Source organism: Silurus aristotelis, assembly GCF_946808225.1.
Source record: "Silurus aristotelis genome assembly, chromosome: 17".
Taxonomy (NCBI): domain Eukaryota; kingdom Metazoa; phylum Chordata; class Actinopteri; order Siluriformes; family Siluridae; genus Silurus; species Silurus aristotelis.
Window position 1 is genome coordinate 7947316 of NC_139590.1, and position 21711 is coordinate 7969026.

The window sequence follows — 21711 nt, forward strand, 5'->3', positions numbered from 1 at the left end:
GGAGATGATATGGACTTGGTAATAAACAGTCTGAGGTCTGCAGCATGAGACTCTGGTGCCTAATAAGAATCTGTGTGGTTGTAAGTCAATGCGTTAAAAACTAAAAGGTGTGTGCGCGGTTTTGCGAGAGCGCGCTTTCTCAGACGGTGACGGAGCGCGAGCGCGGGGACTCGATGCGCGATGCGCACGAGCTATGCTGCACGCGCTAAGCGGCCCCGAGGACGGGGAAAACACACGCTGATGCGCACGCACACACAACAAATAAGGTACAGTACGCAAAAATACTGCTTTTCTGCACTACCGTGCACGTTAACACATTATGTACATTACTGATCTGTCATATACTCTGTATATTGCGTTCTATTTAACACTCATATTGTCGAAAAATAATGTGTTATTTAAGTCTGTACTTTTAAAGAGTCACCAACAGCAGGAACCAAATTCCCAGTGTCAACACACTCAAGGGGCCCAAAATTAAATACTGGGTCTAAGAAGAGGCCAAAGACTGTCAACATGTAATAAATAAAAATATACAAAATAAAGTGTGAAAGTAAAACCCAAATTAAAAGCAGTATATTCTGCTCTTATGCACATTTGCCTGAGCGAGATACTTTGCCATCTTTGCCATATTCTTGGCTGTCAGTTCATTAATGTTTGGGGTTTGATTCTGTGCTGGGGAAACTCTCAGGGTAGAGTGAATGTGTGCATCAGTTAAAGCAGTGATCCCCAACCCCCGGTCCGTGGACCGGCACCGGTCCGTGGGTCATTTGGTACCGGGACGCACAGAAAGAATAGATAACTTAACATTATTTCTGTTTCATTTATTAACTGATTCTGAACGATGTTTTATTTAGGAAAATTACCGGATTTTCTCTGCCACATCTGTTTATGACTCACTCTTGATGCAGGTCACATGTCACATGTCTTACCTCCATCTGCTACCTTCTTAAAACGGCTGCTAAATTAAAACCCCCCCAAGCGAGCAAAATGAATAAAAAAAAAAACAACACAGTGGATTCACGTTTATTATTATATTTAGAAAATACTGTATCATTTTATTTTGTTGTATTTATCCGCCACACCTTAAAGGCCGGTCCGTGAAAAATATTGTCCGACATCGATCCGGTCTGTGGCGCAAAAAAGGTTGGGGACCACTGGGTTAGAGGACTCCTGTTTGGTCTTTTGTTCATCTCCAGAATAGAGAAAGGTTGCTCACACAGATATGTACTTCCCAACATAAAGAGCTATCAAGTAGCGTGTAAGAAGGTATGGGGAATCGTTTCAGTGATGAAGGGCGGAAATTGTGTAGCACCCACACTGTGAAACTTTACCAGTTATAATAGAAATATGATATTACCTCGTGAGCCGGATAAAATGTATCCACCGGCCGAAAGTAGCTCTTGAGTTTGATATGTCAACCTCAAGGTTTATACATTTAACCACACAAGCCAACCAAGGCCTTCTAAATGAATAACAAACGTAAAATCGGCATGATTTTTTCTTTTTTGCTGAACTGCTACTTCTCTGATATTCTCTTCTATTCTAATAGCTAATAAAACTGACTTACAGAAAACAAACAGTCCATTAAATATCTCCCTGTAGAGCATTTCCTGAAAGAACTCTTCTAGCAGATCCTGCTTCATTTATTTTTCACATTGCAGCTTGTTAATTGAGGAAGTCCCAGTGTCTTGAGAATGCCTACTCTTTATTTTGCACTCAGAAATGTCTGCAGATATTTGTGCACAGCTAGGATTAATGATACCTTCAGAACGGAACCATGTGCTGAATTTTCATCTTTATGCTTCATTCAGTGTGAGGGCGAACACATATCGAAACAGGAACGTTTTTTTCCCCTTTCCCAGTCACATTGTTTGAGGCAGAGATATAATCTCTGACTTACCTATGGATGCAGAAGGAAATTCATGATTGCTGATGTCTGGAGGAATGCAGAGAGGAGCCTAGCGAATGTTTAGAATGAAAAAGTAATCTGAAGAAAAAAAAATCCTCTTGTAGCCAATCTGCCTCAATATTGGTGAAATGCTTTTCTGCTCAGCATGGATGGAAAGAGTGATTACCTTCACAGTATTGTTAGTCGGCTTGAACCAATCTGAGCATTATATTTTGACCTTTTACATTAATAAGGAAGTGCCTCAATAACTAATGATAGCTAGATGTGTTTTTTCCCTCACCATTCTGTGTAAACGTTTTGAACTACTATTGGCATAAAAATCTCCCAAAATCACGTTTCTAAAATACTCAAATGACAAAAAAAAAGACCACAAACCATGCCAGCATTTGTACACATTCTGATATTTGATGTGAACAATAGATGAAGCTCTTGACTTTTACAGTACATGATTATAGGCATTGTATCTTTGCAGTATGATTGGATCTTACAAAAAGTACTTAGTTTTCAGTAAAGAAATGTAGCATACACACCAGATTAGCATTGTAAATTTTAAAATGCAACCCTGAATCATCACTTGCCTCAAAAAGCATGATTTGCCTGATTAATATCACTTGTACACAAACTGACTCAAGGACAAAGCAAAAAAACTAAACAAAATCAATAATCAATTTGCTACTATTACATAATAAGCGCTACCTCAGCTGCTCTAATGTTTCCTTTACATACAGTATTAATGTTGGTTCACTACCTACTGTATGTTCTCCATGTTTTAATAATTAAAAAGGAAACTAAGTGGGGGGAAAACGACAACACCATGAACACCACCTGGAAGATTTCCATTTCAGCAGATTCTCTCCATCTGTGTGTGAGCATAGGCTTTTTTGTATGTTAGGGGTCAGTATTTGTTCAAAAACCACCTGCCCTTCAGTTTAGAATAACCTCATTTTAAATTCTTGTGAAATATTTGCTGTCGTTCAGAGATTTAAAGTGTTTCTGATGAATGTTTAGGTAAGGGAAGTGGTACACACAGAAAAGAATGAGCCATCACCAGTAATTCTTTAATTATACTAGTGCAAGGCCAGGGCACAAAGTATATATATTATATTGACCTTACTTGCTTTAGTGAACACAGACCAGGCATAACTTTATGGCTACTGAGCAGGCATAACATTAAGACCACCTGCCTAATGTTTTTTTTTTTTACTTCTGTAACAGTTCTGACTTGTCAACCATTAACAACATTTACTTCTTCACCAATTTAAGCTAAAGTAGCTCTACAGTTTCTCTTGGATTGGACCACACGGGCCAGGCTTTGCTCCCCATGTGTATCAATCAATGAGTTTTGGCTGCCCATGACCCTCTCCCTTGGACATAATTACGCTTGTCCAATTTTCCTGCTTTTAACACATCAACTTTGAGTACAGTACAAAATGTTACTTGCTGCCCAATAGCAATACCAAAACCACTATTCTAATTTTAGTGTATATGTACATACAGTACATGCACAAGCTTTGAGGGAAATAAACATCACCTCTTTTTTAAACAATGTTCTGTAAAATGCTGAGCAAATATAAGAATTTCTTTTTTTTATGACAATATAGTTCCTTTAATAATTTTTATGAGCCTTGAATAATGATTAGAATAATGAATCATTTTTGTGATGTTAATTCAGGTAAGATGCACTTTGATGATACTCCTACCTGTACATACTGCCTGTATCTGTCAAAGGTCTTTTTATCTGTTGGCTAATCAATTTTGCATGTTGTTTTCTTAATGAAATTAAATGAAAATATATAAAGGTAAAAAAAAAAAAAAACTCAGGCTTTTAAACGTAATTTCACACTGTATGAGATTATATTTCTATATATTTCAGTAATAACTAACCCCCAGCATGTCACAGAAGCACTCGTTTTTGGAAGACATAGCACACTTTTCTGTCTTTCTTTCTCTCTCTCTCTCTCTCTCTCTCTCTCTCTCTCTCTCTCTCTCTCTCTCTCTCTCTCTCTCTCTTTCACACACATCTCTTAGAAGCTGTGATGGCATCTTCTGATATTATTAAAGCCTTGCTTTGCTTGTTCTTTTAACAAACATCTGCAAAAATGCATTAAAGTGGACACATTTTGCTATTTTTAATTTATTAAATAAAAAAATGCAGCAATGGGTGTTGATGTTTCATCTCATTAGGTTCTGTCTTATTAGAGCCATAGGCAGGCCATTAAGAGAAAATGTAACTGAAGGGAGGCAATCAAGAAATGCTCTTTTCCAACTTTAGAATTTTGAGAGCATCTTACAGGCAAATCAAATTTTGACTTAAGAATGCCAGAATTTCTATATTCTTTCTTCATTATTATGCAACCCAGTACTAATGGTGCACCAAAGGTGCTTCTTCCTATTCTTTTGATGAATTGTTTTCTGGATATGTGGTCTATGACAATTGATAGAATTGTAAAGAGTTGTGAAAATTGGCACACTGATTGGGAGGGTCTAAGGCAACGGTCCCCAAACTTTTTTGCACCACGGACCGGATTAATGTAAGACGAACTGGCCTTTAAGGTGGATAAATACAACAAAATAAAATGATAGGGCCGGCATAAAAAAAAAAAAAAAAAATGGTAATGGTATTTTCTAAATATAGTAATAAACGTAAATCCACTGTGTTGTTTTTTGTTCATTTTGCTTACTTGGGGGTTTCAATTTAGCTGTAATGTATTATGCGTTAGCGGGCAAAGCAGCCCCTTTAAGAAGGTAGCGGCTGAAGGTAAGACATGTGACCGAGGCAAGCATCTTGACATGCATCAAGATGTGGTGGAGAAAATCCAGTAATTTTCCAAAATAGAACATCGTTCAGAATCAAATAATAAATAAAAAAGTTATGTATTCTTTCTGTGCAGCCTGGTACCAATTGACCCATGGACTGGTGCCCGGTCCGTGGCCCAGGGGTTGGGGATCACTGATCTAAGGGACATCCTGACCAAATTTGGGCCAATTTTGCTAACACTTCAGTGCCACCATCGGTGCCTATTCAGGCATCCTTGGTTCATTTAGACCTTACAGTATCCTACAGTTAATGTCCAGTGTCTGTTGTCAAACCTGCACATCATGAATGCACTTTACATGACTTCATATTAGAATCGTACAAAGTTCTAAAATCAAATGGAAATAAATTTTAGAAATTCAACTAAATCAATATTGCTTGAATTCTATTCTTTTTTTTCATAAGACCACTGCCTCGCACTCTCTGCTATTGTACCTTTACTAATTCCCATACCATATCTATCTCTAAGAGGGTGCTTTGCGTTAGTACAAGAAGTAAAAGTAGAACATACTTAGATTTAGGCTTATATGTGCTGATCTTCAGCTTTTAGGTTACAGACACATTAACCCTAACTGATATGTAATTCTTTTTAGTTTTAAAACGCACTCCACATACACTGGCTCATCCATACCCAAGCTTCTTTAAAACGCTTAAGCTTCTGTATTTGCAAGAATCTTTGGTCTGCATCATTTCTATCCAACACTTTCTGTCTCTTTGAATTGATGCCATTGAGAGTGAATATTGCAAGTGTCATTATTCTTTGATATTTATATCAAATATCGACTGCAGTACAAACATAGTCCACCATCTTTTTTGTTTTTAGATAAAATCATCACATGAGTCAATCACAATATCTCCATTTGCTCACTCGACAAAAAAAAACAGTATTTCAAATGTATTCACTTGGGACAGGGATGGCCAACCCACAGCTCGCGAGCCGCATGCGGCTCTTACGTTCATATTGATTTTTGTGTGTTTGATTTTTAATGTGCGTGTTCGCTTTGCTTATGTTCAATATGGTATTTTTAAGACTTAAATGAGCTTGCCCCTACTGGGAAACTTTGCGGCATATCAGACCTTGGCATGAGGCCAGTCATAAATTACAGCGATGCACCGAGAATTTTCGGAAATACCTAAATCACCGAAACAACACGGCAGAAACACAATTGTAATGACGCAATAAAAAGGCGCAGCAGCACACGGTTATCTGGATAAGAGCAACATGTCTGCGGTGTGCAGAGAGCTATGTGCAAAACATGCAATGCTGAAATTTCAAGAGGGGGTGTATGTCGGGTTTAATTTATCACCTGAAATCCAAACATCCCGATTGCCATTCTAAATATGAGAACAACGCGGCGCAGAAAAGTAGTCAATCCGAGCATGCGCACTCCGTCTGTAGAGGACGTTTTTGAAAAGGCAGGAAAGTTTTCCAGTGATGGTGCCAAGGCAAAAGGCATAACACAAAAAATTATGGATTTCTTTGCCATTTGAATTGAATTTTTATTTCGGTGCATCCCTAAAATATTATTGTTGGTGTGGCCCTCAGGTTTGGCCCTCAGGTTTCTCACGTGGCCCCTTGTAAAAATTAATTGCCCACCCCTGCGGTATATTCATCTCACGCACATGCGCATTTGACGAAAATACCGTATTAAACTCAAGCGAAGTGAACACGCATATAAAAAAAACACAAAGTCCTTGTTTTCTACCCTGAAACACGTGGAATCAAAGCATCAATCTGTACTGACTGACACCCATTTGAAAGAATTGCTTCGAGTGGCAACAACGGAATACGAGGCAGATTTGAAGGGGATTGTTCAAGGCAAGGAATGCCAAAGGTCCCACTAAGTAACATGCATAGTAAAAGAAAAAGCTATTGTAAATTATTATATTTTTGTTTGTGGACTTGGTTAAACAGAGTTTGTGTGTGTGAACTGTAGGAGTCAATTTCTGTCATTATGTTGGTGTGTGACATTTACAATAAATCTGGCTGAGCAGATTTGTGTGTGTGTGTGTGTGTGTGTGTGTGTGTGTGTGTGTGTGTGTAAGAGGAAGGGATGGGTGATGTTCATGTGTGCCCATGTGTATGATGTGGCTCTTTGCGGTAACACGGTCAAAAATGTGGCTCTTGGTCTCTGACTGGTTGGCCACCCCTGACTTGGGAGATTGTTTAAAAAACTCTGAACAAAAACACTGTTAATGTGGGGTAAAAAGCCCCCAAAATATGTTTTTAAATTTGACTGGAATTATATGCATATAGCCTCAGTAAGCCTGGGTCTTCTCCAGCCTCAGGTTTCAGTTCTTGACTGACAAAAGTGGAACCTGATGTGGCGCTTAGCTGATGAGGCCCTTTCACCTTGTTGCTGGGTGTTCTGTGTTGCTTTTCTGTATATCATGGTTGCATATAGTGTTTTTTCAAGTTACCATAGCCTGTGTGTCAGGTTAAGGCCCGCTGCTCATTTTACTCCAGACACTGTAGTAAGTGCAAATCAAAAACATCAGCAATTTCTGAACTATTGAATAATTCATTGTAGATTCTGGATAATACTCTATTAACATGAATAACTGAATAATAAGTTGTGACTTAATGGGGTTATGCAATTTCCACCACTGGCTATGACTAATTTAAGATAAAGATACAATATTAACTGTATTGAGCAGCTTCATGACATAAGTATCCATGACATCCTGCTGGGTGCACATGTTCCCTCTGGAGCGTTCGAGAGAATGTGTAGGCTATACTGTATACTGCAACATGTCACTCAAAAGGAAATGATCCCAGCATGGAATGCCATGTGTAAATGTTTGTGTACTATAAATACATCAAGTGTGACTTCTTTTTTAGTTTGATTTATGAGTGGTGTTGTGTCCGAGGCCATGCCTAAGAATAATGTCCTCTGAGGAGAACACAATTTGTTCCTTTATAAGGGTTCTTCTATTCCCCTGGTGGTCTAGTGGTTAAGATGCAGCGCTCCCACCGCTGCGACCCGGGTTCGATTCCCGGTCAGGGAACCATCCCCAGCCACTCTTAGTGCCGGTCCCAAGCCCGGATAAATTGGGGAGGGTTGCGTTAGGAAGGGCATCCAGCGTAAAACATGTGCCAAATCGAACGTGCGGAGGATCCGCTGTGGCGACCCCTAACGGGAGAAGCCGAAAAGAAAGTTTTTATAAGGGTTCTTCTATTGACATAATTAATGCTATTTTTTAAATCTAACTCGAAGATTCACTTCAGTGGGACTTTTTCTAATATCCATTTAAAAAACAGTATTTTTGTGAAGATGTGTGACACTCCTATCATTATGGGGACATTTAGTCTTTTTTAATCCTCATACACAAAAAAACCAAACAATTTGTGAAGAGTTTTTATCCTAATAATTTATATAGTTAATAAATGCTACATCTAACCCAAACCTTAACCTTGCCAGAAGAAAATATTGTAATATATTTTAAATAAAACAGTATATTTATGCCTAAGTCCATACATGGCAGGGTAGGAGTGTCTTAGTCCATATATGGCAATGTAGGCATGTCTGAATCCAAACATGGCAATGTAGGCATGTCTCAATCCATATATGGCAATGTAGGCATGTCTTAATCCATATATGGCAATGTAGGCATGTCTTTTAGTCTGTAACATAATACTCTTCTCAGGACTTGATTATTATGGAGCCAATTGACACAATCATTTTGAGGACTCATTTGGTCCTCACAAAGAGCTACTTGTACAGAAACTCATCAGAAATCATAATGGCAAATTGGGAGAGTTTACTGCCCAGCGACAAAGTCTATAAAGAACATGCACAACCAAACACACACACACACACACACACACACACACACACACACACACACACACACACACACACACACTCAGTAACTAGAGTAAAATATTGTCAACACCTTATTTTCCGAGTTTCTGATCATTGTAACCCAGTTCTATGAATAAGATCAATTTTTTTCCACACACACACACACACACACACACACACACACACACACACACACACACACACACACACACACACACACAGATTTACAGGAATCCTTCTTAAACATTAGTCTTCTCTTTTGTCCATGCTTCATATAATAAAACTTTTAAGCCGGCAAACTGCATAATGCATGAGAGATTACTGAATCAATTCAGCAAATCTGTCCAGATAGTCTCCTTGTACGAGTTATTTTCCTGCCCAAAGGCTTTTCATCTAATGTGCTGATAGATTTTGATGACCCGAGGATAGACATTATTTAAAATGAAGAACTCACAGATTTCTATTTGCAGACTGGCTGCACAGACACGGACATGCAATCACCATAATCATATGTTGCAGTAAGTCTAAAACTACCTCAGCTGTCTGCCACATACATTAATACTTGATTTACAGCTATGTGATTAACAGACAATAATGGTGCTGCAAATTTAATCCCTATAATAAAACCAACTTAGACACAATCAGTAGACTAGTATTTACAGAGTAGTCAGACAGAAACCTTGCTTATCTGGAAGTGTTAAAAAAATTTAAAATAAATAAAAAAACCATCTATAAGTATATCTATACTTTAAAGACTTTAAATTTGCAATCTCTGTACCATGCCATCAGCTTGACGAGATTCACACTAAGACCCTGATTTACTCTTGATGATTTCCACAAAACATACTCAAGCTGATTTACAACAGGGTTTACAGAGGTTTGTATCTGCTATAGCAGCAGCAACAGCTGGTGACCATAGATTTGATGGGGCAGGCTAGCATTCATTAGAACATTACTTCCATCAATGTCTCCAGTGACTATTAAACTCTATCAAACTTATGCTACAGGATAGTATATCATGAATTAGGGGATGCTGTTTTTTGTATATGATTAGACCTTATTTAGTTATGTGTCACACCTTATGCAGCCTATCAAGGGCTTAATAAAATGCCTATAAATGGAACCAGAATTAATAAATGTGGAGATCTAGTATTTATTCAAATATTGCTAATTTATTGCAAATTGAGTTGTTAGGATCATAAAACATTTAATATTTGGCAAACAGAAGTGTTCACTTTGTCATTTTGTGGGAATTATAATTCAGATTGTTTACTGTAGACCAAAATCTTGGCTGCTTCACAGTATTTGGAACAAACTCAAACTGGCAACCCTGTTTTTAATTGTACTGCATGCTGCTTTTCCTCCAGGAAAAATGTTCATAGAGTGAATGGGGTAGAGCAATTCCCTTTCAGGAACTCGACCTGCATCGAACTTTGGGGACGCCTCGCGTTGTCTACTGAATCATGTGAGAAATCCGGCCAATAGGCAAGTTGTGACGTCATCGGATCCTAAACCAGGAAGCTACAAAATGGCATGCTCAATCGGCTCTTGAGAGAGAGATGATTGTCTGTGCTGTTGGTGTTTGGCTATATGCACACTCCGCTCCCGGAGATCACACTTCGAGGTGAGTGAGCTCCCTCGCAGTTTAGGTCCCGCTCTTGCCGAAGAGAAGCGGCACTGAAGGTCGTGCGGCTTGGAGGCCAACCTAGCAGAAGGCATGGAGATGGATGAGTCCTCCCCAGCCTCCCCTGTTGGGCCGAGCTCCTGTTCCCCAAGGAAAGCACTCGCTCCGATGTTTTCTTCTCCTGGCGCGTGTGACGCAGAGCTCCGGGTTTCTTCCTCCGAGAAGGAAGGAATTTTGGAAGTTAGCGAGCTCACGGACTCCTTACCAAGGTGTCCAGGTCCTGGGAGACCCCATATGTGGCCCGTGCCTTTTCCCTGCAAACTTCGCTGTACGCTGACATAGAATTTAAGGAGTGTGACTATGGGGAGATGACCAGTGTTGAAGAGACCCTAGCTGGCTATCTCTTCCCAGGTGAAAGCCACTTCAGCCTTAGTAGGTAAGGCTTACGCGGCAGTAGGCCAGCCCGTGGGGTGCCTCCACACTATGAGTGTGTTGCAGGCATACCAGGCCAACCTGCTGTGAGAGTTGGATGAGGGTTTTAGCTCTGGGGTGATATTAAGGAGTTACATCACGCTTATGACCTAACCCTTAGGGCCACCAAGGACACAGCGTACAGACATGGCCGAGGTCTGTATGCCTTCTCTCATATCGCACTGCTCCTGGGAGTTCTGGAGAGAATCCGCCAGGAAAGAGTACATCTTCTCCTGGTGGCACCTCATTGGCCGGGCAGACCGTGGTTTACGGACCTGCTGTCCCTCCTCGAGGGACCTCCTTTGAAAATTCCTCCCAGGAGAGATCTTCTCTTGTAGGCAGAGGGAACCCTAGTTCACCCCTGCCCAGAGTTATGGAAGTGGCTGTGGCCCCTGAGGGGGCACAGTTTCTAGCAGCTGGTCTCTCTACTGAGGTAGTTGAGACCATCCTCCATTTCAGAGCTCCCTCCACGAGGAGGTTGTATGCTGCTGTTTACCACGTGGTGTGAGCACCACCAGTTAGACCCAGTCAACTGCCTGGTTGGTTCAGTTCTGGAGTTCCTACAGAAACAGTTTGCCACAGGGTTGGCCTCGTTCACCCTAAAGGTTACGTGTCCGCTATCGCGGCTTATTCTACCTCGCCTGCCCTTAAGACCCTTAATAGGGTCGGGGACCTATAGGCTCTGTCTGGGGCCCTGTCTTTCATTGGAGTTTTAACTCTGGCATGGCCAGTGCCTTTCTCTACCCTAAATCTGGGTATGTGCCTAAGGTGCCTACGGCTCCCTCATGACCTCATTTTGCAAGCACTGGATACATGAATCCACAGGACGAGTCCGTGAAGAAAGTCAGAGCAGCTGTTTGTCTGCCCTTGCCCTAATAGGAAAGTTTTTCCTGCCAATAAGCAGACTCTAAGCAGATGGATAGTGGATGCCATTAACACGTTATGATTCCTCTGGTCTGCCCACTCCTTTCAGAGTCGAGGCACATTCAACTTGGAGTATGGTGGCCTCTACTGCCTGGTCCACAGGGGTTCCCCTACAGGACATATGCAATGCTGCAGACTGGTCCACCCCTTTGACCATCGCTCAGCCATTTTGTAGCTTCCTGGTTTACGCAACATCGCCCGCCGTTGAAGTCAAGACTTGCCTATTGACTGGATTTCACATGTGATTCAGAGCATGGACAACGCGAAGCATTCCCAAAGCGTTTAAACGCAGTGTCTCGTTCCCTCAGTTCCTGGCCATATGGATTTCTATTAACACCTGTTGCAATTCCCTTTTTTAGGGAACATATAATAATAATAATAATAATAATAATAATAATAATAATAATAATAATCAAATTCCAATAAAAAATTTATTTCTCACATACAAATTCATATAAAGTACGACATGCAGTGAAATGCTTTTTGCAACTGTCCAAGCAGTTAACATGAACATTTTAAATAGAATATAAGGATAAAAATAAAGTAAATAAATAAAATAAGTATAAATTATAAACATTAAGAATAGTATAATAGTATGAGAATAAGGTTAGGATATGATATAAACAATATACAGTGTATATACACAGTGTATGTATGTATGTATCTGTATATATATATATATATATATATATATATATATATATATATATATATATATATATATATATATATATATATATATATATATATACACACACACACACACACACACACACACATACACACACACCCTAGAGAATTTAATTGCCAGGGATTTGTGTGATTTGTACTTAAAGTGTCCATGAGCAGTATAATGTGGCATAAAGTGACACTGTGCTGTGCAAGTCCAGAGTTAAATTGACAGTCCAGAGTTAAGGTGTCTTATAAATAGTGCAGAAATTGTGTGCAAAAAGAATTGTTCAGTGAAGGAAAAGTGAGAGGAAGAGAGAAGCCTGGGTGCTAGTTCCTAAATGTGTCTCCTGGTTTAAAATCTGAATGTCCTGTGGGAAGAAGCTCCTCCTCATTCTGTCTGTGTATGCTTTCAAGAAGCGGAAGTGCTTCCCAGAATGTAACAGACAAAAGAGTCCATTGTTGGGGTGGCCAAGGTCCTTCACAATCTTCCTGGCCCTGGTCCGGCATCACAGGCTGTAGATGTCCTGCAGGTCTGGGAGCTCGGTGTGGATGGTATGTTTAGCTTACCGCACCACCCTCTGGAAGGCTAGTCTGTCCTGCATTGTGCTGTTCTTGAATCAGGAAGTGATGCTACCTGCCAGAACGCTCTCAATGATGCAAGTGTAAAAAGTCCTTATCACCTGAAAGGGTAGTTTGAAGTACCTTAAGCATCTCAGATGGTACAGATGCTGCCGGGGCTTCTTTAACAGGGTGTTGATGTGACAGGACCAAGACAGGTCCTGTGTGATGTGAACACCTAGGTACCAGAATCTAGTCCACAACTATCAACTTCTTAGTCTTGTGGACATTTAGAAGAAGATTGTTCTCCTGGCACTATCTCTCCTATTATCTCCTGTAGGTAGGCCGTCTTGTCATTGTTAGAGATCAGGCCCACCACAACAGTGTCATCAGCAAACTTAATGATGGTGGTGGAGTTAATAATAATAACTCTGTAGTAGCTAAGTGGAGCAACAAAAGACCTGAACATCTACAAATGCAAGCAATTCATTCTGTCAAGAAACAACCTTGGAAAGTAAATAAAACAACCAATGACACAGTCGCAACTTAAAAATATCATAATCAAGACATGGCCAAGCCAGGAGTCTTAGACAGTGGTGATCAGTATGCATAATATGCTGTAATTTGTGAAAAATGTAACAATTTACAGTACATAATTTACAAAAAAATGTACACGCTCTGTTTCAGTGCAATGGCGATTAAACGGAGAAAGATATGAGCTAAATTAGTCTTTGAAACAGTGAAAATACAGAAAAACGTGTTCTAAACCGAGTCAACTAAACTCTGTTGACGGCTGGTGAGAGTAAGGCATCTCACAAGGCAGGAAATGTGTACATCCTGGCAGCCTCCTATTGAATCGTATTGGATATGTCGCTATGTTTGCCAGCCGCACGAAAATGACAATAATTTTGCAAATTTGTTGTATTGATATCATCATCGTAAGTTTGAAAAATCAAAAGTCCTACATAACTTTGGGACTGTTTGTATTTGTTGAATACGGTTTGCATTAAGTGCCTCTATGAAGGAGTCACAACTGATTTTTCTATTAAGCAATATAGCACCATGCAGGCCTTTATGAATATGCAGTTCACCTATAACTGCAACAAGGTGATGTTTGTGCAGCTTATACACGCTAGCATCCACTAGCAGAGACATTTAACATCAACTATATGATGGACACCTAATGCATATGCAATTAAATGTGACCAAAGAGCACATATTACATTTGGACTATTGACATAGTTTGAAGATGCAAATTATTAAAGTTTGTTAAAAATGTTGAATAATGTTATGTGTACAAATGGTAGAAATGTAGTTTTTCCATAGGGTAGCTTGGTAACTCTTTGTGATTATTTAGTTACTGTGATTGATCACAGAATTCAGCGATGGCTTCAAAATCGATCATTTTCAATAGAAATGCATCATGCATGTCTTACTAAACGGAGACTCCAGGGAATATGCAGGACTCTGGTTATATGTCACAGCTGGTTTGGGAATGTCTGTAGGACCTGCCGGAAAAGCTGAAACTGGAAAAATCTTGGATGTTAATGGCAGTAAAAAGCTGTTTCTGATCAACTGAACACACACTCATGCGAAAAACATTTATTTTTGCATTCTATACTATATTTTGAGCAGACGGAATGTGTCTCTCTACTTTTAATTGGTGTTATAATCTACTCACTACTGGGAGTTTCTTTGAGGCCCGTGCTTGCCATGCTTAACACTGAACATGCAAATTAGTTCATTTTGATTTTAATTTTACATTTTCAATCACTCCCACACATGCATAATAGTCCTTTAAAAATAATTGCACAGAAAGTGCAAACAGTATCCAATGTGTGCTTATGATGCAGTTTCATTACAGTTATGCATACAATTTTACATAGCTAAAATGGCAGATTTCCACAAGCTTTTGTTTCAAGCAAACATTGTAAATTAATACTTTGTTTCCCTAAATTACTGTAGTTACTCCATTGCTAAATTTACAGGCAAAAACATGTATAATATTAGTGGTTTCTATACAGTAGCTGTGTTGTCATAATGATGGTATTAAGCCGTGGGGTGATTCAGGTAGGACACTACTGCCTAGGTGTGAAATGCATGGCCTGCCACTGGTATTTTCTATTATAAGATTACCATTAATCAAATATTAAATTAAAATTGAAACCTATTTCTAGACTTTTGTTAACGGATTTTAGGCTAATAATTGTGCTATTGACAGATTTTGTATTTTTTGCTTGTTTTAAGAAAAAAAAATTACCTGCCATCAGTGAAAAATAAAATATTAGTGTAAAATTTGTTAATGGCAACCGTTTAACATGAAATACTGAATAAATTATTTTGCATATTGTTAATTTATCATCCAAATAAATCTTTTTTTTAGCTAGACCTGATAACACACAGTAACACTTTCCAGCTCGGAAGTGTAAAGTCAAACATGTACAGAATGTGCTGAAATTAATTACTAGTGCCGTTTGAGGACTTCGTTAGTCATTTAAAGGTCACTTATCAGCCATTAGAAAGAAAGAATCTGCTCCAGTCAATTTTTTCAATTTCAGAAAGGACTTTTAAATTATTTTGATCATGCATAGCTGATTATTTCCCAGCTTTTTCATAGTGTGGTTATTACTCAGAACAAATTCATGAATAATTACTCCAAGATGATTCAATCCTTTCTCCCGTTTTTCATTATTTATTCATTGGATGCCATTTTATTTACAGGCTATTTACTGCAATCTGAGGCATAAACAAGAGAACTGAAACCATGACCTTTTTGTTTTGTTGGGGCTCAAAGTTTTGAAATAAAGTAATTTGCAGCTCCTGTGTGGATAAACAATATAAAATATGGTTTTAACAATATCATAACAATTATTACATTTAACTGGTGTGTGTGCTTGACATCTGCCTTAATGTATTTCAGAAAATACAGTACATTATGCTAAAAACAGACAAACACTATACATGTTTGATTGTTTTTTACTCTCAACAACTGTATAAAATGTAGAGATAGATACCCTGAAGTACGAAACAAAACACAAAGTTAAGCACACTCTACAAAGCTATTGCATTTACATTTATTTACTTGGCTGATGCTTTCATGTGAAAAAAATCCGATCTAATCCAACAGATGTTAAAGGAGTCAAAGATAATCCAAGTATTTATAAGACAAGATTTTGATCAACTGAACAGAAACAAGTAGAAAATAGCAAATGAAAATTTAGAATATAATCCAGAGGTTTCCAAATTCAATCAACTTGCTATAATACTATTAAGCCTATTTCAAGCCATTTGCAATCACTTTAAACAACCTCTGGCACAACTTGCTGCCGTATATTTAATATTTTATATAATGTATTAAGAATATCATAGAATATATTGAGAGTAATATATTAAGAATTATAGAATATCAAAACTACAGGCTTGGAATAAAAAACATTGAATATTGCTGAAAATGGTAACAATGTTACCATATTGAATATTTTTGCAAACACACAGGAAGCTGGAAATGGCCTGATACAGAGCTTGGCCTTTTTTTCTTTATCCTGATGTTCACATATTCTTCACATAGCTACAAAGGGTTCCTCTGGGTCCTTTATTTTCTCTACTAAGTGTACAAACCAATGCTCTATAAAGTGCAGCTTTGCTTCTGCATTACTCTGCAGTTATTGTGTAGATTAAAGAGTCAACATCTAAACATGTGTCGCACACATGCAATGATGTCACGTGTTTATTCAGTGTGCAATCACATTGTGTTGTCTATATTAAAATTTGTTTTGCCCTGTGCAACATTGAATCATGTCAACAAAGGGTGCTTTATTTTAGAGTGATGAGTCATTGAGCAAGGGCATCTCAATTGGCAAATAGGATTCATTCTGGCCTCGTTTCCTTGCCTTGCAGACTCTCCTTGAGGGAGGAGCCAAGAAGTAAGGACTGGAAATGATGAGGCGCAATTAAACCAATGAGAAGCACACGGCTGAAATGAATGTAAAGCACTCTCGCTTTTACTCTCTCTTCATTTGTGTATATGTGTGTGTGTTTGTATGTGGAAAGAATTATGTATCCTATGACCTGTAGGTGAGCGTAGGTGAGGCCATCATATAACATTCTCCATGTTTATCCATTTAGTGTTCCCAAATTGAGAGCATCACACTATTAAAATCTGACAATAATATCTTAAGGATTTTTATGAAACAATGAGACTGTGACTTTAAATAGACTAGATGTTGGTCTGATGTGTTTTCAGAAATCTGTGCTGGTCTACAATAAACCTTATTTCATTTGAGTTAATTTTATTCTATCGTTGTATCAATAGAGTTAAAGGGTCTCAAAGGTATGACTGCTTAGTCAAACAAAGTTACACAAATAAGGGTCCAGGGTTTTATCCTAAGATGTGTTCCCCTGGGTGCATTCCCACATCATGACTTTGTGTTCATGAAGCTATAAATAAATAAACAAATACATAAACAGTACAGTGAGAGTAATCTGCAGCTATATTAATTTTAAGAATTCGATAGGCCTACTTTTTATGTGATTCTACAGCACAAATGAGTGACAAACTTGTGATACTGCCACGATTGATTGGAATTTGCTGGACCATAACACACCTTTTGAAAAGAGAAAGGGCTTTCTGTTATTTCACTGGGGACTACAACTGACAAAATGTGTTACTGATATGAAATTCTTCATTAGCAGGTTTCACATTTGGCTGATCCTGTAACCATGTCCCTTTCCAACCGTTATAACTAGGGTGGAATACAGATTCATTTTCTATGGATTTTATTTATAAATAATTCTGAAGAATATGTTGATTTATTTTAATGTTGAAATTAATCCTAGATGTATCTCCTTGAATATCGTCTATAAATGCACATGCGGTGGAGTTGACGCTAGCTTCTGAAATGGAAGGAAGCACTGCAGGGTTGCAGTGAGTGTGGCCTGGAGACGCAGCATCTCGTTCCCCTCAGGGAAACAGGGTTACATAAGTAACCTAGAGACGTTGCCTTTGTCAATGACGCAATGAACCTAATGAGCTGCATCAACAATGCTTTGGGAACAAGAGTCTTATCCCGTCAGACTAACCAGTCCCTGCCTAGTGTAGATGGGCAAAGCTAGGCTGGAGGACAGAAGAGCCAGGAGTGGCCCTGCGGTCAAGACTACAGAACCTGACAAAGGTCAGTGGTCCACACCACTGTCCACACAACTGACAAAGGTCAGTGGTGTGGACCACTGACCTTTGTCAGGTTCTGTAGTCTTGACCGCAGGGCCAACAGCGTTACAAATGTCTTGGAAAGAAGCTCCAGTGGACCAGACCTTAGAGTCTGCCACACTCTGAGTGAAGTGAGTTTTGATCCTGAAAGGTGTGCGGAGAAAACAGGACTCATAAGAGAATGAGATAGCATCCACAATCCACCTGCCGAGGGTCTGATTGTTCGCAGGGAGCTCCTTTCCATAGGGGCTGTCAGGGTCTCTGGGCAGAAGCCCTCTTATTGAAGATGACGGTCCTTAGATCCATCCACTCTTTGGGCTTCAGCCTAGACCTGAATTCAGAGTGGTGATGCTTTGTTTCTGGTCTTCACAGTGCCTGCTTGGCCATTCAAAAGGAATGCTCTGTCCCTGTCAGGGATGTCAGGCTATCAGGGCTAACATGGACCGGCCAACGTTCCTGGAAATCTCCTTTTTGTCCCTGAGAGCTAGGTCTGTAGCACATAGCACCAGCCCCCGAACTATCCCCCTTATACAGCTCCCTTAGCAGATCAGCCTGGTACGCATGCAACCAAAGCCAACGTTGTCTGCAGAGGTTTGGCACCCGGGGAGAGATAGCCAGCTAGCGCCTCTTTAACCCGGGACATCGCCCCACAACCGCAATCTTTTAGAGCTACTACATTAGAGTAGAGGGAGTGTCAGTGGGTTTGCAGGCATCCACCCCCTTCCTCTCTTCTTCCGATCCTTGGGCTGAATCTGGCAGATAAGGCCGGATAAAGGGACATGCCCATCTCCAATCCCTCTGCCAGATCCACCTGCAAACCCTACTATGTAAATCGCCGCTCCACCTCGGCGAAAGCAGGGCCAGAACTTCAAGGGTTCACATGCGGCTACAGTGCGAGCAGTCGACGCTCTCGAGACTGAGCATGCTCCACTTTCAGGTAAGCTATACATAAGCTTTGTTTATTTGTTCGTAAGAAAGCGAAGGCAAGGAGGAACACACAGCCTGAAAGACAGCTTGCCTTCCATATAAGTATTTTTGACTTACTGTCTTACCGATACTCACCTGAGTTTTCCAGAGACACACAAAGCGCTTCCTGAACAAACAGAAGTTAGCGTCAGCTCTACTTATTGTGCGTTTATAGCTACCTGGTTTTGATGTCACCCCACTGGTCGCACCTGACAAACGTCGCACCTGACAAATTTCACACACAATTCAGAGCGTGGACACAGGGACGCGTTCCCAAGGTGGTGTTGACGCAGCTCGAGTTCCTGAAACTTATATTTCTATTTTGGGGGATAGTAGGGGGCATGAATGTTTATTTAGAACCTTTCAAATACATGATAAGTGAACACTTAGGTACTGGTATTGGCAATAAATCTGTGCTGCCCACTTGACTTGAGTCTTATAAACATCACTCGCTAAAATGAGTCTGACACATTTAAATGAATGTATTATACTGTCTCAATTAGACTTAGTTGAACCAGCAACCTTACAAAGCCTCAGCCTTAGTGTTGGGTCTAATAAAGTCTGATAACATTGGCACGGTGACACTCGTTCTGTATTTTGTCACTCGAAATAGATTACATCTGGTTTAACTTCCTGCTTATTAATTATTCAATCCCGCCTTAAGCCGGACTTAAATCCTGAATGCCATAACATACAGTAACCTTTTCAACAAGGCCTGGAATAGAAGCACTATTTTTAGGTCCATCTCTTTGTTATTGACTTTAGGGAAAATTATTGCCTTGTAATCCCATCTCCAACTTCCACAGTCATCTTTGACTACATCATGAGATTAGCACCAGTGTGACAGTGTAATTAGACTGCTCTCATTGGATATGAGAACATGAACCCTGGCACTTGAATTACAAAAATTGGGCAAGTTGCCGTTCTGCAAAGGATGATTTTATTTCCCTATTGTGGGACACACACATGGCTTATATCACAGACTATAGCAATATTACATATATGTTAATATTTTAAGTCTATATATAATGATGTATTCACTGTGATTTGATTGCATGTGTTGATGTACAGTATTTCCCTCTGAAATAGAAAGTCAGACTGACCATAGCAACTCTTACTTACTTTTTTTGATGGCACAGATGCTGTATAAAGACAGCTCTTTCTGTGCTCTGTCTTTAAAAGAAGTACATTTAAAACAATTGAGCTGCATGTTTGGAAAATAGACTAAACATATTCCTGTTTTCTCGTGTAAGCCATTTCAATAAAAACAACAATAACAAAGCGGCACTGCATTTCATGTACAGTATGAAACCGGGTCATGTTATACACCTGAATGCAAATAGTTAGAACAGGGTTATTTACCTGTAAAGTCATGAAAACTACACTGACATCATTTTGTAGGACGCGTAGTAAATTGTGGAAAACATAAGAAAGACCAGGAAAGTTACAGTTTGGAAATTTCATCTAATAACTTTATTCGTTAATAAATCATCATAAATGACTGTCAGATTTCTTTGAAGAGTCTTTAGCAGAGCAAGATGAACTCATATAAATAAGTTCAGAGAACGATGGAGTTGGAATGTCATATTTCAATTGATATCGCTAGTGTAATGACATTGCAAGAAATCATATGTGGTAAGAATCAACCAATGTTTTGGTTTAATGTTTTAATCAATGTTTTAATGAGCTGTTTTGTGCTACATCGCTATGTACATAAAATCCTGGTGAGGAAGATACACGTGTGGACATTAGCACGTGGGGGAGGAGTGAGTGAGTTAATGTTTTCTTTTGTTTATGTGATTTAGAATGTATATGGATTTGCCAGATGTATGTTTGTATTTTTCTTTTGTTAGTATCCCCACTACCATGTTATATATATATATATATATATATATATATATATATATATATATATATATATATATATATATATATATATATATATATATATATATATATATACAGTGAGGAAAATAAGTATTTGAACACCCTGCTATTTTGCAAGTTCTCCCACTTAGAAATCATGGAGGGGTCTGAAATTGTCATCGTAGGTGCATGTCCACTGTGAGAGACATAATCTAAAAAAAATAATGCAGAAATCACAATGTATGATTTTTTAACTATTTATTTGTATGATGCAGCTGCAAATAAGTATTTGAACACCTGTCTATCAGCTAGAATTCTGACCCACAAAGACCTGTTAGTCTGCCTTTAAAATGTCCACCTCCACTACATTTATTATCCTAGATTAGATGCACCTGTTTGAGGTCGTTAGCTGCATAAAGACACCTGTCCACCCCATACAATCAGTAAGAATCCAACTACTAACATGGCTAAGACCAAAGCGCTGTCCAAAGACACTAGAGACAAAATTGTACACCTCCACACGGCTGGAAAGGGCTACGGGCAGCTTGGTAAAAAAAAGGTCCACTGTTAGAGCAATCATTAGAAAATGGAAGAAGCTAAACATGACTGTCAATCTCCCTCGGACTGGGGCTCCATGCAAGATCTCACCTCGTGGGGTCTCAATGATCCTAAGGAAGGTGAAATCAGCCCAGAACTACACAGGAGGAGCTGGTCAATGACCTGAAAAGAGCTGGGACCACCGTTTCCAAGGTTACTCTTGGAAATACACTAAGACGTCATGGTTTGAAATCATGCATGGCACGGAAGGTTCCCCTGCTTAAACCAGCACATGTCCAGGCACGTCTTAAGTTTGCCAATGACCATTTGGATGATCCAAAGAAGTCATGGGAGAAA

General features: G+C 39.3%; 1 long non-coding RNA gene across 1 annotated transcript in view; it reads left to right on the forward strand.

The window, feature by feature from the left end:
• The first annotated feature begins 129 nt into the window (after positions 1-129).
• Positions 130-21711, forward strand: part of LOC310740586 — a 41318-nt gene continuing 19736 nt past the window's right edge. The window contains exons 1-2 of the long non-coding RNA XR_014537680.1: positions 130-266; positions 16677-16763. This is a non-coding gene — a long non-coding RNA (uncharacterized lncRNA). The remainder of the gene's footprint in view (positions 267-16676; positions 16764-21711) is intronic.